Source organism: Mesocricetus auratus, unplaced genomic scaffold (assembly GCF_017639785.1).
Source record: "Mesocricetus auratus isolate SY011 unplaced genomic scaffold, BCM_Maur_2.0 Super-Scaffold_4256, whole genome shotgun sequence".
Taxonomy (NCBI): domain Eukaryota; kingdom Metazoa; phylum Chordata; class Mammalia; order Rodentia; family Cricetidae; genus Mesocricetus; species Mesocricetus auratus.
This window is the reverse complement of record NW_024429182.1, coordinates 36,484,484-36,508,330: the sequence shown is the minus strand read 5'-3', so window position 1 is coordinate 36,508,330 and position 23,847 is coordinate 36,484,484. Positions and strand designations below refer to the sequence as shown.

At 43.9% G+C, this 23,847-nt stretch overlaps 1 protein-coding gene and 1 long non-coding RNA gene across 6 annotated transcripts in view; both read left to right on the top strand.

The window, feature by feature from the left end:
* Positions 1-23,847, top strand: part of Apba1 (amyloid beta precursor protein binding family A member 1) — a 204,900-nt gene that overhangs the window by 132,659 nt on the left and 48,394 nt on the right. The gene's annotated exons all lie outside the window — the stretch shown is intronic.
* LOC121140525 lies at positions 16,537-20,403 on the top strand. Its single transcript, XR_005877417.1, has 2 exons — positions 16,537-17,203; positions 20,265-20,403. It is a non-coding gene; the product is annotated as an uncharacterized LOC121140525 (long non-coding RNA).

Sequence of the window (23,847 nt, the reverse complement as noted above, 5' to 3'; positions counted from 1 at the left end):
AAGGGCCAGGACAGCTTTTGTTCATTTGAACTAGAACACTTTACACCTCTTGTGTAATGTTTTACTCAAAAAATAATAATTTGTTATAAAATGTTGACTGATACTTAGGAGTCCCCGAGCCATCAGAATTTATCTTGATGCTAAGGAATCGGTGAGTAGGGCTTACTGGGTTATGAAGGGCTAACAAAAAGCAAAGCCAGAAGCCTATGCCACAAAATAGGCCCCCATCTTCCTCAAGCTGCCTGGATCTGTGGCTCCTATTTCATCTGCTTATGCTATATGTATAGGAAAGACCTTCACTTGCTCCCCCTTTGATGGTATTAGTCCACCTCTCCTCAACTTCAAAAAAAGTATTTACTGAATCTCATTCCACGCATGCTATCGTAGAAAATGGAAAGGGACCCTTAAAACTACTGCAGTCTGCAGTCTGCAAAGGTCTTGTTAAAAATGCAGATCACTACCCTTCTTCCCAAAGCCCAATGCCTGAGGCAGAGCCTGCTGATCTGGTGTTTTGTTTTTGTTTCATAATTCTCCCTGAGATCTCAACTGTATAAAAGATTGAGAACCACTGATTCAAAGAGAGGACCAATTTAGGAACTGTGGGCTTGAGACTTTCTTCAGTGAAAGACTGTACCACTGTGGTTATGGTCTGCAGAAACAGAGGGACCTGAAAGTTTTATTCCAAAGATGCAGTGTGTTTTTAAAATATGATGAAATCAGAAAGCTCCAAGGAACCGGTGGAGGGTGAGAACAGCCATATTACCAATTGGCAGAGGTAATTGCTAACAGTGCTTTTGACAGATCTGCTCAGCCCCCTGTAGCCCCAACATTGTATATATATGTAGAGCGAGCAGGCATGTGTTTTCTGGTGCAGTAGACAGAATGAGAATTGAGGATTGATTATCCACCAGAACCCGTTCTCCTTACTGAAATGATAGATGCTCGGCACTACGTGAAAACAGTTATTTTCTGAAGACCTGAAAAAAGACTTGTGCTTTTGGTCTAGTAAGGACTTTCCTCTAGGTAGGTTTGAGAACTTCCTTCCAACCCCCTCCTTGAAATCATACCATTAGTGAATGATGTGTTCTGAAAAGTTCCCTGTTCACTGACCTCTCTCCAGACAGCACAATCATTCAGGTACAACTGCTTTGACATCAGCCAGCACTGTACATGCTGGAGGATTTGAGCTACCCTGAATGGCAGTGTAGACTGATAGTTTCTCCTTTCTACTCTCTCCTATAACTTCATTAGAATGATAGACAATAAAAAAACAGAAACAAAATAGTAGAAGATGGGGATAATAAACTTGTTGAATTCTTTGCTAATTCTGGACATTTTCATGCCAGGCCATGTTTCTAGTTCCCTTTCAAGTTAGAGAGGCTTGCACTTCCTCATCCCTAGGAGGCTAAGCCAGTGACATATGCATTCGGAAGTATACTACTTTCGGGCAGGAAAGTGCAACAAACCAGAATCCAGAGGGTAAGAGTGGCGTGACCCTGAGCACAACAAGGATTCCCTGGTGACCCCAGTGAAACATGGAGGCAACCTGAGTTGAGGCCACAGGAACGGGGTGACGGGGTGGGGAGTTGGTTTGTTCACACTGCATGGCCTAATCAGTACTGAGTAATTCACAGGGGGAGTTTCTGCTTCTTCCTTTCTACCAAGATTTCTGAGGATTTGAACGTAGACACCTCAGAAAGGCTCAGGGACTTGAAACAGCCCATGCTTCAGATAACAGGGATATGAAGACACGGTTGAGAAAGAAAGGTTGGTCAACAGGCAGTCACAGGACACATTGGACCTCTGGGTATCTCTAGTGTGTGCAGCCAAGTGACTATTTCCTGCAGATGTATGGCCTCCATAGAAACAGAAGCATGGCATTGTCACTCTCAACAAAAACACAAATAAGAGGTGGGAGGGACTCCACCACAGGAAATATAGGAAGGGATCCCCTTCAGGTAGATGAAGAAGAGGCAATGGGATGGCTACTATGCAGAAAGCCAAGGCAGCAGCCAAGCCAGAGCTTCTAGGACTCCAATAGGAGGCACCAAGAGAAAAGATAGCAGAGAGAGAAGACAGCAGAGAGATCCTGAGGAGCAGAGAGAGAAGACAGCAGAGAGATCCTGATGGGCAGAGAGATCCCCAGGAGCAGAGAGATCCTGAGGAGCAGAGAGATCATGAGGAACAGAGAGATTCTGATGGGCAGAGAGAGAAGCCAGCAGAGAGATCCTGATGATCCAGCTTTGGGGAGTAGAGGTGGCTTGGAGATGGTTTAACATACAGTGTTGACCAGCACATAGAACACTATTCAAAAATCAATTCTAACAATTCCAATTTCCTTTGGTTATTGGCCTTTCTGAAAACAAGTTCACTAGCCAGAAATGCAGTACTGTATGCATGCAGCTGAGCTGGGAAGATCATAGGCATAGCCTACAGAATGCAAACACTGAACATCAATTAACCAGAAATGCGTAGTAGAAAGGACACAGACTTTATCCCTTACAGTTGAAGCCAGAAAATAATGTCTAAATCTGAAAATGAAAGTGAGGCCATACAAATATATTACCTTTGCACATAAAAGTAAAAGTAAAAGAAGGTTGCAAAGGAATTGAAACTGGAGCCATGAAGTGAGGAGCAGCATAAAAAGAATTTGATTATTTCCCTAAGCTGTACAGTATGATTTGACTTTGAAAACTATATTTGTAGATTTATACAAAGACAGTTCACTGAACAAAAAGATTATCTCATTGCCCTGTTTTCCTGAACAAAAATAGAGAAGGGCAAATGCTTCTTTGTGTTTTGTGTTCAATTTATAGGATGGAAAGGACTTCTTTGCTGGCTGTTGACCTATGGTAAGATGGGTGCACTGTTGTATGCAGTGTTTGCATTGAGCATGCACACTTCTATTTGGCTGTGACTACACACATGAGAATAAGGTGAATAGGAGGCGTGTGCTTCTCATAGAACACTACTGGATAGTGAAGAACCTGGAGTGTTTAAAAGCCATGGACTCAGTGTGTTTAAAGTTTGGAAGCCTCAGAGCACTGGTGGGGAAGAAAGCAGTAAGAACACTACCTGCAGTGGGAGTGATGCATGCTGGAGCCAAGTGCAGTGCATTGATTTCTCCAGAGCCGTGAATAATTATGTAAGTTGAGAGCCTTCCTTTAAGGATAAAGTGCTTCTGAGAGCTGCCTTTTACCAAGGTGAAAGCACCACAGTTGCAGCATTTACAAGCCCATGCTGCCCCTTCAGATGCATAGTGAGGTCTCATATCCCAGCAGGGAGTGGTGCTCTATGTAGCAAAACTCAGTTGTCAATAGCAACCACAAAGAGGAGCCATTTTTCTGTGAACCATGAGGACCCGATGTGACCCGGGTAATTTTCTTTAAGGATGTAATAGTCTTAACTGTTACATCTTCAAAATGAAAAGGCTTGACCTTAAACTCTCATTTGGAGAGCAAATGATTCATTTCATCCGTGAAAAGAACACACGGGGATGGAGAATGCTTGCTTTGTTCGATTCTCTTATACTCACAGTGTTACCTTCAATTATCTTACCTCATCTCTAGAATTTCATCTGTCTGTTCAGTGCCAGGAAAGCCCGGGTACCTGAATGCCATCTGCCTATTGACATCAAACCACTGCCATAGCAGAATCACTAGAGGAGAGTCTGTCTAATGGTGGCTCACCACGAGTCAAGTATCCTAGCTACTCCATGCTCCAAGGAATTTAAAAAAAATGTTATGGGGAAGATTTTTTAAAACAGATCATAAAGCATAGGCTTCAACATCTCTTGTCCTGACTCCACTTCCAAGAGGAATCTTTCTCTCTGAATTGTCTCACCAGACAACATATATGTGAAACCATGTAAGAAAGCAACAGGGAAACAAATGGCCAGTTTTGGCTGAGAAAATTTTGTTCCTAGAGTTAGCATACAGAGCCACAGTTCAGGAATGTGACAGACTCACTTAGGAAGTGGGGGCTCAAGAAACTACCCAGGACTCTTTAGAATATTTGTATCCCCCTTCCCTAACACTTCACCTTCAGTATTATGTGTGCTAAGTGGGCTAGGGAGAAAGGGCAGGTACAGGGAGCTATGTGTACCCTGGTTAAATCCCAGGGCCATGTAGTCCTGCACAGTCATCAAGTATGAGCTGTCTGTCCATAAGTGAGTTCTCCTTTAAATTGAAATGCTGTCTTATTATAAGCATAGCTGGCATCATGCTCTTAGTGCAAGAGGAGTTTCTCAGTAACCATAAGATGTTTGCTGGTGTAGAGTCCTCTCTGAAAATGAGCTGTAAGAATCATGAGTACAGTGTGTTGGATCCTTCCGGAAGTTATGGCTACTATTTAGGGTGGGTCACTGATTTAGTATGCTTGGCTCAGTACTTCCCCTCACCTTTTCTGCATGGGGTTTCTATCTGCCATCTCCAAGCATACAGATCCTCGCCATACCACTTGTCCTGGTCGCTCTCTTCAATGACCCTCATTCCCAGCTTCTGCTTTAAAGCAACAACCCACCAGCCTTTTTTACCCAGGACTGTTTTAATTAAATCAAACTAGCCTGCTGGTCAGTGGAAATGGAACATGCACCGTCCCCTTCAGGTAACAATTATTTGATACTGACATCCCGTTCCCCCTCCAGAGGCCAGTGGGCAAAGTATTTCAAGGCAGGAAGGAGGTTTTCGGCATTAACACTGCTTAGTTGGAGTCAGGAACAAGCCACCTTCTCGCTGAAGTGGAGCCAGTTATCAACATTCTGGGAAGTAAAGGCCTATGTTAGTGCCTGCCCTGATCACCGGTGCCCACTTTGCTTCTCATTTCAGAACGCTGATATGAGGAAACTGGGGAAATACCCTGGCTTCATCTGGGCCTTAGATTTCTTGATGTTGCCTCCCTCCCTGCCCTGAATTAGCATCCAGCCTCCAAGGATTTTGCTTTTTTTCTTAACTGTTGCTAGGACACTGTCAACCTAGGTCAAATGCACATGCCAGTTAATTAAGACTCATTAGCACCACCTCACCCTATTGACCTTGCTACTGTGTTGTCAAGCCTACAAGGACAAGTAAGAAGAATTGTGCTGCTGCTCAGGATTCTGTTCCTGTGCGGGATTCCTGTGAGGTGCTCAGAACTAAGGGCTTCCTTGCAGAGGGTACAGTGGTGACAACTAGTATTTAACTAGACATTGTTGGGGAGTCCTACTTAGCAAAGCCCACTCACCAGATGTGACTGGGGACCCCTACTTAGCAAAGCCATGGTATTAGTAACTGGATGACTGGTTCCTGGGTCTTTCTCAGGTACCACTGCTGCACCTCCCTAATAAGATCAGCTGTGGGTTCTTTCCACAGCCCTTTGGTGGTGCCTTTTGGGCACACATATAGCGGTGGATAGCCAGAAGATGATGCTTAGGCTGTCTAATTTTGACGAATAGAAATAATGCTAGGATATTTTTACATTACTCAGATTGACAGGATTCTCAGTTACCAAAACAGCCTTTTACAAAGACAAGCTAACTTTAGACTTCAGAGTAAATTCAAAGCAGGTTGGTTGTCCCTAGAGACAAATACACAAGGTCATTTTCACAGGTATTGTTTTGCTCATTCAAGGTCAAAGTTTGAAACAACTTTAGTCTTCATATACTCCCCAACCTCAAGGTTCAGCCAACTGTTTACTTACTGTCTGGGAACCCTCACCAACTTAGAGCTGTGTTCAAGGCCACTTGAACTGTCTGGTCATGGTGATATTGAGAAACTACATGACTTAACATGTGTTATGAGTATGGGTCAAGCCCTGAAAAATAACATGTAATTGTCCAGAGTCTGGTGGTGAGAGAGGCAGAGAGTGAGAGCAGAGGAGAGCGAGAGAGAAGAGTGCTGAGGCAGAAGTGAAGGAGCAGGCATGAAAGGGCAGCCGTTGTAGAGATGCAGAAGGCTGCTGTGGGAGAGAGAAGTGTGAGAGATGGAGAAGCAGCATGAGAGAAGTGTAGAGAATGAGTGAGTGAGAGAGTAAGAGTGAATGATGTAAGAATATGAGAGGGGGAGAGAGAGAGAGAGAGAGAGAGAGAGAGAGAGAGAGAGAGAGAGAGAGAGAGAGAGAGAGAGAGAGAGAGAGAGCTGGGTGATGTGGAGGAGCTGTGCCTAGAAACTGTCTAAAATGCTGTATGATGAGAAGATACGTAAATGAGATGTGTGGCTATGTCTGTGGGGAGATGTGTAACTAACTGAATATAGAAATTTGTAACTGGGCAGGAGAGAAATGTTTATATGTAAAGAGAGATTGTCGAGAACAGATTATTTAAGTGAAGTAAAAGAGGTCACCATCAGGAAAGCATGTGCTGTTCCTTTTTTCTTAGATTACCAGCAGAAAGGATACACTTGACTTCCTTCCTTCCTTCCTTCCTTCCTTCCTTCCTTCCTTCCTTCCTTCCTTCCTTCCTTTCTTTCTTCCTTTCCCTACTGAATTTAACTGTGGCTGCTTGCATGAGTATGAGTGGTCGAGCACTTTATCAATGGTTCCATCACTGAAGAAAATGGCACTTCTTCCCTCAGCACCCACTGACTGTGCATAATCCCTCAGAGAGCATGGGACCTCCTGAGCCCTTCCTTCGGTTGTAATCATATCTTGTGCAGGCAACCATAGCTTCGATGAGTTCATGAGTTCAATGGCTGCATCATACCCAGAAAGTAGTGTATCCACAGCACTTCTCCCTAACCTCTGGCCCTCATGTTCTTTCTGTCTCCTACAGTGTACCCTGAACCTCAAAAGGGGTGCAGTAGAGGTCTCATTTGGGGCCAAGAACTCCATAGTCACTTATTCTCTACCCTTTACATTTACTGTCCTGTACCTCCATGTCTAATGTCAAAGGGCTCAAATGACTCTGTCCTTCAGGCTTTGCTACCTGCAACACACTTCTCTCCCTTGGGCTGTTCCTCTTGCCTGTAGCTCTTTTTGGCAGATATCTCATGGCTCTGGCATCTCCAACATCAAGGAGTCTCCAATGCAATCCAGTCTTCACTTTGACAGATTCAGTAATAGCCTTTTGGAGCTTTCATGAAGGGACTCCACTGCCACATGGGTGGCCTCAGCAGTTCTCCTTAACCTCAGAGAAAGAGTCCATAACCCCTTTGCTTATATTCTGTATCCTTCATGACTCTAAAGCCAGAACCACAAGGATAATACTGACAAGTTTGGGGGTCCAGGTAGAGTGGAGCCTGGCTCCCTTGAATGACATTTATAGCTTGCTACCCTTTGTTGTTCCCTTTTAGGAGTAGAAAATTCCTCAAGCTTTTCCTTTTTACAAGTTGGAAGCTTAGTTGGGTGGGGTCTTTCCCTGAGGGCACCGACCCTTTATCCCATTTTTTTTAGTTTTGTTTTTTGTTTTCAAGACAGGGTTTCTCTGTATTTTTCACTTCAAACTGTACATTTTGTGTTTCTTTTTGCCCTGCTTGCCCTTGTTCATTATAGACCTGCAGAAGTTTGATTACTAATAATCACAGGACAGAGTCAGTATTGGGTTGTCTTGAAATCTCCTCCACCACGGAAGTTAACCCAGTACTTTTCACTCAGCCTCCAGTAGATTCTAAGGGCAGAAAGCAGCTACATTCTTTGCCAAAATATCCTAAGAATGGTCTCTCACTCAGTTGCCAATATTGTTCCCTTCTGATACCTCTTGAACTGAGCCTCCATAGTCCTTATTTCTCTCAGCATCATTGTCTTCCAAGCTCCTGCTAGGATGCCCTGTTAAGCCCCACTTTCAGCATTGAACTGCTTTCCTAGTCCAAAAATGGTCTTCCACATTCCTCTAAAACAACTAAAAAACAGCGTAGTCAGGCCTGACACAGCAATATCCCATCTTCTGTCTTAATTACTTTTCTGTTGGTATGATAAAACACCATAACCAAGGCAACTTATAGAAGAAATGATTTCTTTGGGGCTTTGAGGTTTCAAAAGCCTCACACCATACCCAGGTTTTTTTTCCTCTTACCTTTGTGGTTGTGGATCAAGATGCAGGCTCTTAGCTACTACTCCAGTACCCACCTCCCTGCCTTTTGCTGTGTTCCCTGCCATGATGGTCATGGGCTGTAATCCTCTAAAACCATAAGCCCCAAATAAACTATCTTATGAGGTGTCTTGGAGATGGCATCTTATCACAGCAGTAGAAAAGTAAGACCAACTGCAATCTATTAGAAAAGAAGTTTCTCTGACAGTCTATAGATATAAATGTGTGTATTTAGAAAGCAGTTTGACACTGCGTCCATTTACAATAGTAGTAGGTTCTCCTCCAGAGCCTATGATCATCCAGCTGATGTTCTTGACTAGGTTAATAATGCCAGTTATGATCCTGTGGATCAGGCCTCAGATCCAATCAGAAGGTTATTGGTTACCCCCATAATAGTCATGCCACTCTCATACTTTTGGGTAATCTTGCCAGGGAGATTGTTATTGTAGCTTTTGAGGTCCACAGGTAGATGATTTTGTTTGATGAAAGCTACCCCAGTAGTGAGAAAACTTCAAGCTCAGACTGTTTGATTTCTCAGTGTCCTACAACCCAAGTGTGATATGTCCTCAGCAGTAGGATCTTAGGATCTAGGTCTGGTTTGCAAGCAAATGCATTTACAGTAGGCTATAATATTTTGGAAGCCTCTAGCTCAGTGATTCTTAACCTTCCTAATGCTGTGACCCTTTAATATATATAGTTCCTTATAGTGACTCCCCAACTATTAAATTATTTTGTTGCTACTTCATAATTGTAATTTTGCTGCCGTTATGAATTGTAAATATTGATATGCAGAATGTTTGGTATGCAACTATGCAACCCCCAAAGGGGTCATGACCCACAAGTTGAGAACTGCTGCTGTAGAGCCTCCCTGACTAATATCACATAGGGAGATACCCCTCACTTGGTACTAGGATTTCTGTTTAATAAGGTTAGGCCTCCAGAAAGAGCATTATCCACACATGTAGGGTGTTTTGTTTTTACTATATTTACAAAATGGTAAGTTTCCTTAGAAATTCTTCATAACATCCTTTATTTTAGTTAACCCGTCCCCTCCCATTTCCTGTATCCTATCCTACTACCCTCATTCCCATTTAAACCTTTCCACTGCCAACCCTATATCTACCCCCTACTTTCATGTCATGTGAGTTCTTTTGTCCTCCTGCCCTAGTTTGGTTTCAGTTGCTGTGGTAAACGTCACAACGAAAAGAAATTTGCAGGAGAGGGAATATATTTCATCTTACAACTTACAGTCCATCATCACAGAAAACCAGAGTAGGAGCTCAAGGACAGAAACCAAAGCAGAATCCATGGAAGAACACCGCTTACTGGCTTATTCTCCATGACCCTCTCAGCTTGCATTTTTTTATATTTGCCCAGAGGTGACACTGTCCATGTTGGGCTAGACCCTCCCACATCAGTCATTAATCAAGAAAATGCTCCACAGATTTGCCTACAGGTCAATCTGATGGAGACATTTTCTCAGTTGTAGAGCTCTCTTCCCAGATGACTTTAGCTTATGGGACCTCAATACACACACACACACACACACACACACACACACACACACACACACACACACACCACTTTCCTCCCATAGGGTTTCATTTTTTTCTTCTAGTAGATCCTTTCTAGCTTCTCGGCCTTTACAGGCATTCCAGTTTAAGCCTGTTACACTGAAAGTTCATAGCTAGAATCTATGTGTGAGACAGAACACATGCCACTTGTATCTCTGGGCCTGAGTTACTTTTATCAGTTTATTTTTCCCTTTTCCTATAATTCCATTTTCTGGTGGAATCCTTAGCATTGTTTATGTATAGACTCATACCACCTGAAAACAGGGGTTCTATGGTTTCTTCCTTTACTGTTTGTACCAATTTTACTTCCTTGTCTTATTACTCTAGCTAACATTTCAAGTATGATAGTAAATAGGAGTGGAGATCTTAGTGGAAATGCTTCATATTTTATCCATTTAGCATAATGTTAGCTATAGGTTTATGATTTAGTTAAGAATTTTATCTATGTGATGAGACACCATGACCATGCTAACTCTTATAAAGAAAACATTTAATTGGGGTGGCTCGCTTACAATTTCAGAAGTTCAGTCCATTATCATTATAGCAGGGAGCATAGCAGCATGTGGGCAGATGTGGTGCTGCAGGAATAGCTGAGAGTTCTACATCTTGCAGACAATAGGAAATTGACTCACTGTTACACTGAGGGAAGCTTGAGCAAAAGAAACCTCAAAGCACACCCCCACATGACACACTTCCTCCAACAAGGCCACCCCTCCTAATAGTGCCACTCCCTTTAGGGGCCATTTTCTTTCAAACCACCATATTCTACTCCCTGGCTGCCAAAGGCTTATAGCAATGAAGTCTAACTTCAGAAGTCCCCACAGTCTATTACAGTCTCAAACTTGTTTCAAAGTTCAAAGTCTCTTCTGAGACATATGGCAATCTCTTAACTGTAATTCCCCTGTAAAAGTCATCAAAACCAAAAAGCAGATCACATCCTTCCAACATGTAATGGCACAAGATATATATTACCATTCCAAAACACAGGTAAGGGAACATAGTGAGGAAATACTGGATAGAAACAAGATCAAAAACCATCTGGGCAAACTCCAAATTCTGCAACTCCATGTCTGATGTCAAAACTGTGTTCATCTTTTTGACTGCAACACACTTCTTTCTCTTGGGCTGATTCCACTCCCTGTTAGCAGCTTTCCTTGGCAGGTATCCCATGGCTCTGGCATCTCTATGAGTTATCCAAGACAATCCAGGCTTCAACTTTACAGCTTCAAACAGTAGCCTCTCTATTAGGCCTCTATTCAGGGACACCCCTGACACATATGGATAGAAGAAAGGAATAAAGTCACTGAGGCCAGGCATGTGTCTAAGGGTTATTAGGCCTTGCTCATGGGGTGGTTGTTCATAAACATCATAGCTGGGTGGGGCTATTGGTTGCTTCTTCCCTTTTGAAACTTGCATGACACCTTCTGGTACCATGAAAGCTGGTCCTTAGGGAGGAGGCTTTCAGATCAGTTCCAGCTCAGGGGCCTCCAGGCCCTTTGTCTGAAGTGCATGGGGTCTTCAGCAATAGGGACTCACCTTCTACCTCTGAAGGATTACCAAGTGCAATAGCAATACCGTATAATATTTGGGAGTATCTTGGATAACTGTGACCAACAGCTCAAAAGAGGGCTTCTCATGCCTGGTGTTGGGTTTTTTGTTAGCCTTTGGCTCTTGGAGGAAGCATTGTCAGATGGGAAATTTTCTTTAAACTTTGTATGTATATTCACCAACTTATGTGTATTATAGGAATTTTAGATAGTTAATCACATTATTCCTTAAACCTTTTTCAGACATTCTTACTGTTTATTTTACCCTCATTCTTCTGTATTTTAGCTCCATCCCTTTCGCTAACTAGAACACCCCCACTCTGTTTTTCCCATCCCCCTGTTGGATCACTTATATCCTGATATCACCCCCATTGCTCCCTGCCTCCACTCCAGCAATGGATCCTTTTTACTTTCCTGGTTTGTGCAGTGCATATCTTCCAGGATGTGCACTCACATTTGAAGATTTGGAGTTAGGAGCTTTAAATGAGGGGTAATATGTGATGTTTGTGTTTCTGAGTCTGAGTTACCTCACTCAATGTGGTTTTTTTGAGTTACCTCCTAATTTCATGATTTCATTTTCTGAATAGTACTCCATGGTAAATGGATGGAACTAATATCTCTATTGCTCCCTGCCACATATTTATTATCCATTCAGTAGTTGAAAGACATTTAAGTTAGATTTTGATAGCTATACATGTGACAAAGGATTCATATCAATAATATAAAAGAACTCAAAGAACAAAGACTAAAAAGAAAACAAATGACCCGTTCAAAAAATGGGCCTGAGATCTAAACAGAGAGTTCTCAAAAGAAGCAGGGAAAGGCTAAGAAATATCTCAAAAATGTTCATTCCTAGTAGTTAGAGAAATTAAAATTAAAACAACTTTGAGATTTCATCTTACCCCAATCAGCTACTCCGTAAGTATACATTGTTTGGAGATTAAGAGACACAAGTATTACTGTATCTACTAATCAATTAGTGGTTGCAGGTCTGAAGAGAAGATAAAAAAGCAAGAAATCGTGGTGAGATTAGTGGTTTATATTAGGATTCCAGCTAGGAATTAGAAGAGGGGACTAACCAGGTAGAGTGGAGAGAGGGTCAGAGTTTTGGCTTAAGGTATACCGAAAAGAGAGGTATAAATATGCATTCAGATCATGTAGAACAGTCTCATTGCTTGTGGGGGGTGGGTTGAGTCACAGAGACCTTGTATATCGAAGCAGCCTAGGTAAGTTTGGGGAAAAGGGAAAGTGAAAAAGAAAAGGGACAGTAGGGGACCAGGTGACAGATATGTGTACTGACTGGTTAGTATGCTAGTAAGAAGCAGCTGCAGAGGAGAAGTGGCGCTGGGAGGAATCTAGCTTTTGTCATATGGTTGTTTCAAAGAAATGGACCCCAGAGGGAGTGGCATTATTAGGAGGTGTGCCTTTGTTGGAGGAAGTGTGTTACTGTGGAAACAGGCTTTGAGGCCTCATATATGCTCAAGGCACTTCCAGTGTCGCAGTCCACTTCCTGATACCTGTGAATCAAGTGTAAGAACTCTCAACTCCTCCAGCACCATGCCTGCTTACATGCTGCCTTGCTTCCTGCCATGCTGAGAATGGACTGAACCTTTGAACCATAAGCCAGCCCCAATTAAAAAATGTTTTCCTTTATAAAAGTCGCTGTGGTCATGGTGTCCCTTCACAACAGTAGAAACCCTAAGACAGGTCGGGAGTCCTATTTTAAAATTTATTTCATCTCATTAATGTGTATGAGTGTTTTGCCGGCATGTCTCACTGTGCACCGTGGGTGTGCCTCATCCCCACACAGGCCAGAAGACAGTGTCTGATGCCCTGGAACTCGAGTTTTAGATGTCTCTGGCTACCATGTGGGTGCTGGGAATCTGTCTTGGACATGACTTACCCCATAAAGAGACAGAAAGGTGTCTTTTCCTAATGCATGGTTTATTGTTCTTACATAAACATGGGGAACAACTCACAGTGAACAAATCTAACAACCTAACATTCTGGCTCTAAGTGATGCCACTGATGTCCTGAGGCAGGATCCACTCATGGATAGTGGGGAGAGGTAACACAAGCAGATTGCAAGTTCAGTAGCCTAGTGCACAGCAAACTACCATGTCCTCATCTGCTGATAGGGAAGGACAGTGACTGGGTGCTGGCTCTGCAGCTGATGCTCCTTGAGAAATTGAGAACAATGGAAGCTAGATGGTCACCTGATTAGCCAGGTCAAACAGGGTGCTGGATTCTCAGCGGTCACCAAAGTCAGAAACAGGAGATCTTGGTGAAGACATGGTCACCAGAAGTATCCCTTTTTGGTAGTATACACAGTTCATGTGCATTGAGGTGCATTGACTAGCAGCTGCGGAGCTGACTGGAGTCTGGATTTTTATGGTCCTTCTGAACCTTATATAGGCCTTGCAGACTTTTGGCCCTTGCTCATGATTGGCAAGGGCTGCCTAACTCCAAGGCATTGGTCATTATGCCCAAGTGCTTGCTTCTGCTCTCAGCATGCTCTGATGTCAGGACGTTGAGCAGTAGTGCCTCTATCTTGTGAACCATTCCATTTTGTTTTCTTGTCTTCTGTTCTACAAACTCATTACAGATTTGACCCTGGGTCCTTTGGAAGAGATCAAGTGATCTTAGTCACCAAGCGGTCTCTCCAGTGGGGTGAGAGTCTTGGTCTGCTCACCTCATAGGGCTCATTGGGGTAGGGACTGACCAGCAGTGGGCACTAGGTCTTATCATCCTCCTTCACCTTAGGGCACAACCAAGCAGTGGGTCTAAGTCTTTGCACATTCCCTGACCTAAGAGCATGACCAGCAGTTGAGTTCTAAGTCTTGCTTCCATTCCTGACCTGTTCACCGCTTTTCTATGGAACTAGAAGAGAATTAGGACTGTTGCCCCTATTCACAACTTGAAAGTCCATCTTAAAATTGAGCTGATATTCTGTAGTGTATTCTGCACACGAAGTATTGTACAAAACCCTAGGGATACTGTATTACAGCCAGAGCTCTGTCTGTACAGTTTTCCACTGGAGACCAGTCCTTTATCAAGTCCACAGCCAGATCCCTCAACCTGTTTGGCCCTTCAGGCTCTCATCTGAATCCTTATTTGATGTCTTAGACTACTGCCACATAACACATCATCCCAACATGTAGCAGCTCTGCAGCGTGCATATCTGTGTCACACAGCAGAACCTCTGTGAAGCTGCAGGCTGGCACCAGGGGGCTGTTACCATCATAAAGCTTTCCTGGGAAAAGCTCTGCTCCCAAGCTCTCATGCTGTGGGTAGGATTCAGCTCTCCAAAGCCAACTGGCAGAGAGCCTCGATTTCCCATTGATCTTGGCCAGGGCATTCTTAATTCTTTGCTCCATAGGTCCTATTTCACCCTTTAAGTATGCAAAACAAGAAAGCTCCTGAGTCTGATGGCAAGATGTAAGCCACAGTCCTTGGCAACCCAATCAGTGAGTGACACTGCACCGCTGTCATTTTATTTCATTGTTTAGGTCATGTGGCTGACCCACATGACCTCCCCAGGGAGAGGATTAGACAGGAGTTTGATTTTTCAGGAGGTAGAGACCTTTGGAGCCACCTGAAAAGTGTCTCTCCCATATTTGGTATCAGTTATTATGTCATTTTCAGTCATCTTGTCAGCAAAGAGCAGGGGCCTCAAAACCTAAGGGTGTCTTCTGCCTCCGACCTCATCAGCCTCTTCCAGGTCCTAGGTTGTTGCCCTACCTTGTGGCTGTGAGAAAATACCTAGAGGTCCCAAAGTGACTGGTGGAGAATGAAGCCAGAGTGTGTGTGAGCCAGCCCAGAGGCAGAGCGGTGCTTTCTCCCAAGAATACAGGGTGAAGGGGCACTGTAGACATTTTAAAAGGGAGGTTTTGTCTGGAAGGACAAGCATATCCATGGCATGCTCTTAGGCTGAATTTATTTTCAATCTCAAGGGGCTGCCAGTGTCCAAAGAATCTTCTGTAAAGACTCATGAGTTGTGGCTAAGTATTCAGTCTCTGTGCTGGTGGTCTCCTTTGACCATGGGAACGGAAGTGCCTGCTCTACTACCCAGGAGCCTTCATCCCTGCTCAGCCCCACTTGGGCCTCTAGTTGACCCGGTGTATTGCATGAATATTGTATCTCTCTGGGCCAAGATGCAGGGATGATTGGGGAGCATGGAGTGCAGGGGAGCCCTGGGGTTGGCAGAGGCCTGCAGGGTGGGTGGTCTACAGGGCGAGCTGGCCTCGAGGGCCGCTGTCGTCCCCAGCACTGTGCTCTCACCTTCCGGTGTGGTGTGCAGTTCCTGTTCCTTATGCTCCCTTCTTGCTGCCAGCGAAGTTTTCCATCACAGATGCGATCCATAATTGATGCAGCCTGGAGAAGGGCGATGAATAATTAAGTAGGTTTCAGGTGCAGAATGAACATTAAAGGCATGAAAGGAAGAATGAAAGCAAAACAGCCAGGGCAAGAGGTTCAAGTTCCATCATGCCAAAAGGATGTTGTGTGTAGATGTTTCCTACACCACAGAAGGCTTGGGTTTTGATTTTGAGTCTTCTGCTGTCTGATAACTCAATTCATGTGTTAGCTGTTCATCTCTGGCTAATACCTCAGAAGGTGGTAAGCTTTCCATGGCAGCAGTGACTCCCCTAGCTTTGTTCTGAAGGCTTCAAGACCAAAGTAGCTTCAAGAGTGGTCAACGGAAGGTGGCTTTACCAAAAGCCAGAGAGAGTTGACTGGCAGGGAATATTAGTGTGGACACTTCATAATCAACACCCAATGATTTCTCCCTTTAAAAGAAATATCGGGGTGGGGGGAGAAGAGTGTGGGTAAGTGTCTAGCACAGTCATTTAGGAATACCCTAATCACAGTCCTGCAAAAGGCTTTCCTTCTTGAATGCTAGCTAACAGCCACAGGAATTGCAGGCCACTGACTGAGGCTGTGGTGGGTACATTCTGATTTCCAGCAGAACTTGCAGACACCCAAGCATGGTGATGAGAAAGATGGGCAAGTTCAGCGATGCGGTCTCTGTGATCCTGCCTCCCACGGGCTGCAGAGCTTGACCACATGTAGGAAACCACAAGTGCGAATGACAGGTTTTCTACCTGTGGGTTGTTTCAGATCCTTTGTGTTTTGTTCTACCATTTAGCCCTGTCCACAGTTGACTAGACAGTCTGACAGATGATTTGGTGAGTAGGAAGCTGATGCTCCTGTGAGCGTAAGGGACTTTGTGTCCCAGATCCCCCTGACGCCCTGGCTCCATCAGTCAGTAAGAGGATAAGAAACTCGGGAGGCTCCCATCTTCTGCGAGCACCCACTACCGCAGCCTCCCTGTGCTCTCTGCAGTTCAGTTAAGCCCAGCTGTGTGGGCTCCTTACTCCTGTTGGCTCTGGCCCAGCAGGTATGGTTGTTTTCTGAGACCGGGTTGGAATCATTGGTTTTGGTCAGAGCCCTTCTCACTTGCAGCACAAGGGGAGGTTGTTATAACACAGTGACAGAGAGTGCAGTTAGTTGGGTGGAGAGAGTGGGTTCCATGTGCTGCTGGGGCCCAGCCAGCAGCTGAGTGGAGTTCCCCAATCTCTCCGCACACCCAGGTGCATCCCAATCGAGACCTGAGAGAAGATTTTCAGTCACCCCTCCCCCTCCTCTACCAGAGCCGCACCTTCTTCACAGGTTCTATAATCATAGCTGAGTTTGTGGTGTGTGAAAGTTTCTGGTAGCACCTCTGGGCTGAGTTTACTTCCCCCAGAAATAGTAGGTGCCACTGACAACAAGGGTGGGCCAGATTCTCGTCAGAAATATCAGCTGACGATGCTGCACCAATGACTCAAGTCAGTCCTGGCCACCCAGCACTGAAGGGTTAATGTGGAGGGTCAGACACTCTGGAGGTGGTCACGTCTCCTATTACCAGTTGCATTATTGACAAGGGCACCTAACACCACTAAGACTATCCACCAAGTGGCACTGAGATCAGGATTTCTACTCGGCTCACAAGTGGAGGCTCTGGAGCTCACCCTGTTGCCCAGACAGCACTTGGGAGGATGGAGAACTTTTGGATGTACCCGTTTGAAAGTCATGAAGAAGAGGTATGTGTCCCATGGCTACACCGGGGTTTGTTGCCTGGCTTCAGTCCTCCGTTCCTGGCCCAGTAAGACAGTTAGGTAGCTGCACTCTGCATTTCCCTCTATAAGTAGGGAATAGGTGGGAAGAGAGCATTACCCCAGATGGAGGGAAATGAGCTTGGAAGTGAATGTGGCTCAGACAGCAGAGACCATTTTGCACTGAGCCAGGACCTGGGAAAGGTGTGATTGTTGCTGTGTCTCCCTGGTGAGTGCTGCTTTTGAGTCTCTGTGTTCTGATGAATGAGTTCCTCTGGACACTTCATTCCCCCATTCTAGGCTGTGGCATCTTTCACTGCTGAGGGCTGACACATATCAATGGCTATTAGTGCCTTGGGCACAAATAACTGCCTGGCTGGAAAATGAGAAATGTGCCCCTGCATGGTGCTGGGCACACAGTAAGTCCTTTAAAAATGGTGGCTGTTGCTATTTCTAGCAGATGTTGTGCTATTATAAATTGCAAGCATAGCCGTATCTCCTCCTTTGTCTACTATGGTTTAAGACAGGGAGTTTCTAAACAGTTCAGGCCAGCTTTGAACTCACCATGTAGTCCAGGGAATTCTCAAACCATTGTCCTTCCTGTCTCAGCTTCTCAAGTGCCAAGATTACAGATGTGTGCCACCACACCTGGCTTGGTTACATTCAGCTCAGTTGCTTTTCTTAATATAAGTTAGAAGTGCCTGGCCTTTGTTCCCAGAGCCTAGGCAAGTGACTGGAAAGGCATGAGGGGTCCATCAAGGAATGAAGAGACTGGAAAGGGAAGTGAACAAAGGGCTTCCTCATTTGCCCAGTTAAGTGCATTTCAAATACATCAAGAGAGGCTATTTGGTGCTAGATACCCTGTCCATAAATACATCTTTACTAGGTGATGGGTTGGTTTACCCTTGCATTGATGGTTGCTTTATAATTAACTGGTTAATTGTTTGCCTTGAGAACATGGCCTCAGAAGCTTAGAGCTCTTGTGATGGTAGCCAAAAAGGGGGGGGATTTTGTGTTGCTCCCATGAAATCATCCCTTGAGCTAAGCACTGCCAAGCATGGCTTCCTGGGGTCCTGGCAGCTTCCATGCAGGTTTATGAGCTTAGGGACAGGAGCTAAAGGACGATGTTGGTGGGAAAAGAGAGAACAGAAATGGTTGGAGTAGGTTAACTCCCAGTTCTCTGCAAGTTTTCCACCAGTATTAATTGAATCCATTATGAATGTATATGTAAAACACTTCATTAAGCCCAAGCTATTATCATCTTAATGACATAATTATGCTCATTCAGTGCCTATACTGACTTCGCTACTTTGCCACATTAAGGAAATACAAATGTGCATTGATAATATTGTTTGAATTATACTATAGAGTGGATAATTACGCACTTCTTAATCAGCTTCAAATTTCAGAAGTGTGAACATGCATTAGGGAAACAAAAAAAAACCTCATCATATATTTGGGTTTTATCAAAATAATCCTAAAGTGGAATAAGGTTATTATAAAGTAACTCAGACAAGTAGAGAAACAGTGTGTACTGTTTGGGGGAAAGGAAATAAAGGCAGGTAAGCCAGTAAACTAAGCATAAGTGGGAGCACCATTTGGAAACACCGGGAGGCAGAAGCCCCCACAGTCTCAAAACAATGTAAGAACTTCGGCATGTGCCATGACCTTCCCCATGTACCTACACCTTTGAAATCCCATGTAGAACAGCAGTCAAAGCAGAATGTTGTTCATTCTGGAAAAGATTGCATGACCAAGTGCTCAATTACAGTGTATGTAAAAGCCACTTCCATGGGTACCGGTACCTACTGTGGTGTCCCCTACACTATCCTAACCTTGAGAGTGCATGATATGCAAGCAGGGTGACAGAGGGTCATCCAGAATGAGTGGAGAGCCATGGGTACTGATAGCCATGTGTGTGGTCAGAACTCAGAGGATCATCCAGAATGAGTGGGGAGCCTTGGGTACTGATAACCATGAGTGTGCTCAGAACTTACCCTAAGATATAAAACTCATTTTCAGTTGCCTTTTCAAGTGATACAAGATAAGTGTCTGTGTATTTTCTCTTCATCACACATATTGAAATCCTGTTGTATATTTTATGAGGGTCTTTGTCTTAGGTACTCAGAGAAGAAGCATATAAATTAATTATAAATCCTGCCTTTGTTGTACTTGTCCAAATACTATGCCAGAGTACTGTAGTTTTATAATGTACAAGGGAAAAAGTCCAGCAGTCCATGAATGGCAGAGATAAAATGCATGCAAGCCATTCGAGAGGGAATCCTCTTGCCTAAGAGGATTGGGAAGATTGCATAGGAGAGGTAGTATTTAGAGTGGGCCTTAGGAGGCTCTTGCAAATTTAGAGTCCAGGCGAAGGGCAGAATAAAGTCACTGAGCAGAAACGTGCAGGCCATAGGCTGGAAACAGGACAGGATTCTGTTGGGCTTAATGAAAAAGAATTAGAACAAAGTGGCAGGGCTGAGGGTAGCAAAGGAGTTAACAGCGAATGTCGGGTTGCCTGAAGTACTAAGATAGTCTTCTTGTAGTCTAGACCTATTCTCCGAGCAATAAGGTAGCTTAAAGGCTTGAATTGAAAGTGGTTTGCCCAGAGCTTTTTTTGAAAAGAGAAAATAGGTTCCTGGGGAAGAAGGCTTGTGAACTCTTAGTAGGTATATTGGCTCTTTAGTCATGGGGGGGGGTGTGACAGAAAGGAAACCCCAGATGTCTTTGGGAATTGTTCTCTATAGGTTAAACGAGTAAGTAACTCAGTCCCAGGTGGACTGGCCAAACTATGTAAGTTTTCAATATTTGCTTTCTCCCTGCCCTTCACTGAAGTGAATTTCTGTCGCTGAGTTTCTTTGAAGAGAGGCACCAGTATTCACTGGGACTGCAAGCTAGCTAGAGATAGCCTCCATCTTTCATAGGCGTCCTCACTCAGTGGCATACTGTGGTCACCTGTGCTGGCCTGGAATTAACAGGGGTAGGGGTAGGGGAGGTGGGCGTGTCTTTGTAGATCAATCACTCCAACAGTGTCACTTTCAACTTTCAGATCCTGCAGAGCTTTCTGGCATGGGAAGCAGCGGAAGTACTAGAAGTAATACACAGCAGTTGTAGATACCCGCCCCCTAGCTGTAGCCACTGATGAGCTGTTTTTACCAATATGCCATTAAAGTGTTGGAACTTACGAATTAATGTAGTCTTTGTGGTGTGGTTTTATAGTGCCTTCTGCTTGCTTTTTCCCTTTATCCATGAATGAATTTTTAATGAGGAAACAAAATCAGACCAAGAAAGCATCCATGGGTGTGCTGACCCTTTGAGCCTCTCTAAGAGAAAAAAAGTGAGATTGGAATTGTAAAAGAGTAAAAGATTGCTCATACTAGGTGAGTGCCCAGACAACCAGCTGCCCATCAGTGTGCACTCACACCAGGAGGGAAGACAGTTCTGACCCATCCCTAGAATGACAGGAAGCCTGGCTGGTGTGAAAATTCTCAGAGTATTGGTTTGAGGGAGTGCGATTTACTTTTTAAGAAGTCACTGAAGCATACAATCAAATAGCCTTCTCTATTCACGGTGACTTTGGTAGCATGAGCAGAAAGAGCTTTTAAATTATGGACAGTTCAGTGACAGCATTTTCTAAGGGCCTCCCTCAGTCATGTGACACCCCTGTTCTTTCAGGATACTGCTATTATTGTCATCATGCTTCCACATGTGGCTTTGTCTTAGTTTGATTTGTGCTAAAAGCAACATCACAGGCTGGGGATTTATAAAGTATAGTCTGTTTGCTTCATAGTTCTGGAGGTTAAGTCCTGAGCACAGTTCCCTCATCTGCCAAGGTCCTGTAGGCCATGTGAGAGCGTGGGGGAAGGCAAGCATGCGCAGAAAAAAAGGTGAACTCTACTCCGGTTTGATTTCTGTCTGTGATAAACACAATGATCAAAAGCATCGTGGAGGATAAAGCAGTTGTTTTATCATACACTTCCAGGCCACACTCCATCACTGAGGGAAGTCAGGGCCACAACAGGAACTGATGATAGGGTAATACTACTTGCTTAGATTAACTCGTAAGAGAAGGGACAAGAGTATGTCTTTGTAATCTTTTGGAAAGTTTACAATATTAAGTCTTCACCCCAGGCTGGTGTAAATCAGGTCAGACTCCATGTGTGTTTGCTGTTTTGTTTGGGATAAGGTCTAACCTGCAACCCTCACTGTCCTGGACCTTGCTGTTATAGAAACTGGCCCAGAACTCACAGAGAGCTGGCCTGCCTCTGCCTTCCATGTGCAGGAAGTACAAGCACCATACTCACCAAGTCCAACATTTTTTAAATAAAAGAGCCATCATGTAACAGAAAAGATTTTTTTAAGTTAAAGAAATCTATAAAACGGCTATGCTTTAGGGAGGCAATCTTTCCTTTAGCGGCTTCAATAAAACCCTTCCCTTCTTTCATGAGGTATTTTAAATCTTTAGGAGGGTTGCTATTGCTCTGAAGAGACACCATGACTACATCAACTCTGACAAAGAAAACATTTAATTGAGATAGCGGCTTACAATTTCAGGGGTCCAGTCCGTCATCATCATGTTGGGGAGCATGGTGCAAGATGTAGTGCTGGCTACATCTTGACCAGAAGACAGCAAGAAGTCTACTGACTGTCACATTGAGGGAAACTGAGCAAAAGAGACCTCAAAGCCCACCCCACAGTGACACACTTCTTCCAACAAGGCCACACCTCCTAATAGTCCTACTCTTTGGGGGATTGTTTCCTTTCAAACCACTGAAGAACAATCTTGATACTCTCCCTTGAAATGAAGTGTTACAGGGGCAAAGGAAATGGGCTTCAAGGGGAGAATTCTCTCCTCAATGGCCTTCAAGTCTGCTGACTTCTAACCAACTACCTAGAAAATCTTAACCCCCCTTTTTGTATTCTAAATGTTAGTGAAAAGTTTTTCATTCTAGATTTAAGTGAAAAGTGCAGAGGAGAATTTTAGGAGGAACCAATCATATTCTTTAATTTTACAAAGATTTTACGAAAAAAGTATTGTTAATTTTCCAAGCAAGAGACACTGAGTGTCTTGCATGAGGCTTTCTGTTAGATGGCACCATCTTCTTGGGATCATCAGTATCTTACTCTTGTATATTATTTATAAACTTTGTTGAGTTATTGTATTTGTGTTTCTTTATGGGTTGCATTATAGTGATTTAATACATATACACAGTGTAATCAAACTAGGGTAATAAGTTTTTGCATCTCTTCAGCCATTAATCATTAAGTATTGAGGACCTCATACTCACCTATGCATTATAGACCATGTTAACTCATAGTTATTTCTTATTCACCTAGTCTATGCATTCATTATAGGCTGTATTAACCCATAGTCACCTAGTCTATGCACTATAGATCATGTTAACCCATAGTTATCTAGCTCCAGAAGAGCCAGCAGTGATTTCCCCACTCTGTTTTGGTGTCCCTATTGAAAACTTGGTTACCTTTCTACCTGTCTGTCTCAGTCTCTTGTGGCCAGAGGTTCATTCTGTTCTTCTTGAGATTAACATCATTAATTTCCACAGATGAGTTAAGACGTGGTATTTGTCTGTTTTCCTTAACGCAGAGACCTCCAGTTCTGTCCATGTTACAACCATGTTCTTTTTAAGGCTCAACATTATCCCACTGTATAAACATACCACATTTTCCTTATTCACTGAAGAACATCTGATTTGATCCTGTGTTGGATGTGTATGTTTATAAATTTATGTTCTTGTAAAATGATCCTTTTATCAATATAGGATGACAATATTTGTCTTTTTCTTTTTTATGAGTTTTTTCTTTTTTCTTTACATTAGAAACAAGCTTATTTTACATGCCAATCCCAGTTCCCTCTCCCTCCTCTCCTCCCCTGCCTCCCACTGATTCCACATCCCATCTTCTGTTCCCCATGGAGGGTAAGGCCTTCCATGGGGGAATCTTCAAATTCGGTCTTATCATTTGGAGCAGGGCCTAGGCCCTCCCCCCCATGTGTCTGGGTTGAAAGGGTATCCCTCTATGTGGAATGGGCTCCCAAAGTCCATTTGTATACTAGGGATAAATACTGCTCCACTACCAGAGGCCTCATAGATGGCCCAGGCCTCCTAATTGACACCCACATTCAGGGAGTCTGGATTGGTCCTATACTGGTTTCCCAGCTATCAGTATGGGGTCCATGAACTCCCCCCTTGTTCAGGTCAGCTGTTTCTGTGAGTTTCTCCAGCCTGGTCTTGACCCCTTTGCTCATCACTCCTCCCTCTCTGCAACTGGATTCCAGGAGTTCATCTCAGTGTTTAGCTATGGGTATCTGCTTCTTCTTCCATCAGCCACTGGATGAAGGCTCTAGGATGGCATATAAGGTAGTCATCAATCTCATTATTGGGGAAGGGCATTTAAGGTATCCTCTCCACTGTTGCTTAAATTGTTATTTGGGGTCATCCTGTAGATCTCTGGACATTTCCCTAGTGCCAAATTTCTCTTTAAACCTATAATGGCTCCCTCTGTTGTGGTATCTCCTCTCTTGCTCTCCTCTATTCTTCCCTCGATTCCTGCTCCCTCATGTCCTCCTCTCCCCTCCTCTTCTCCCCTTCTCTTTCTCCCAACTTTCTCTCTCC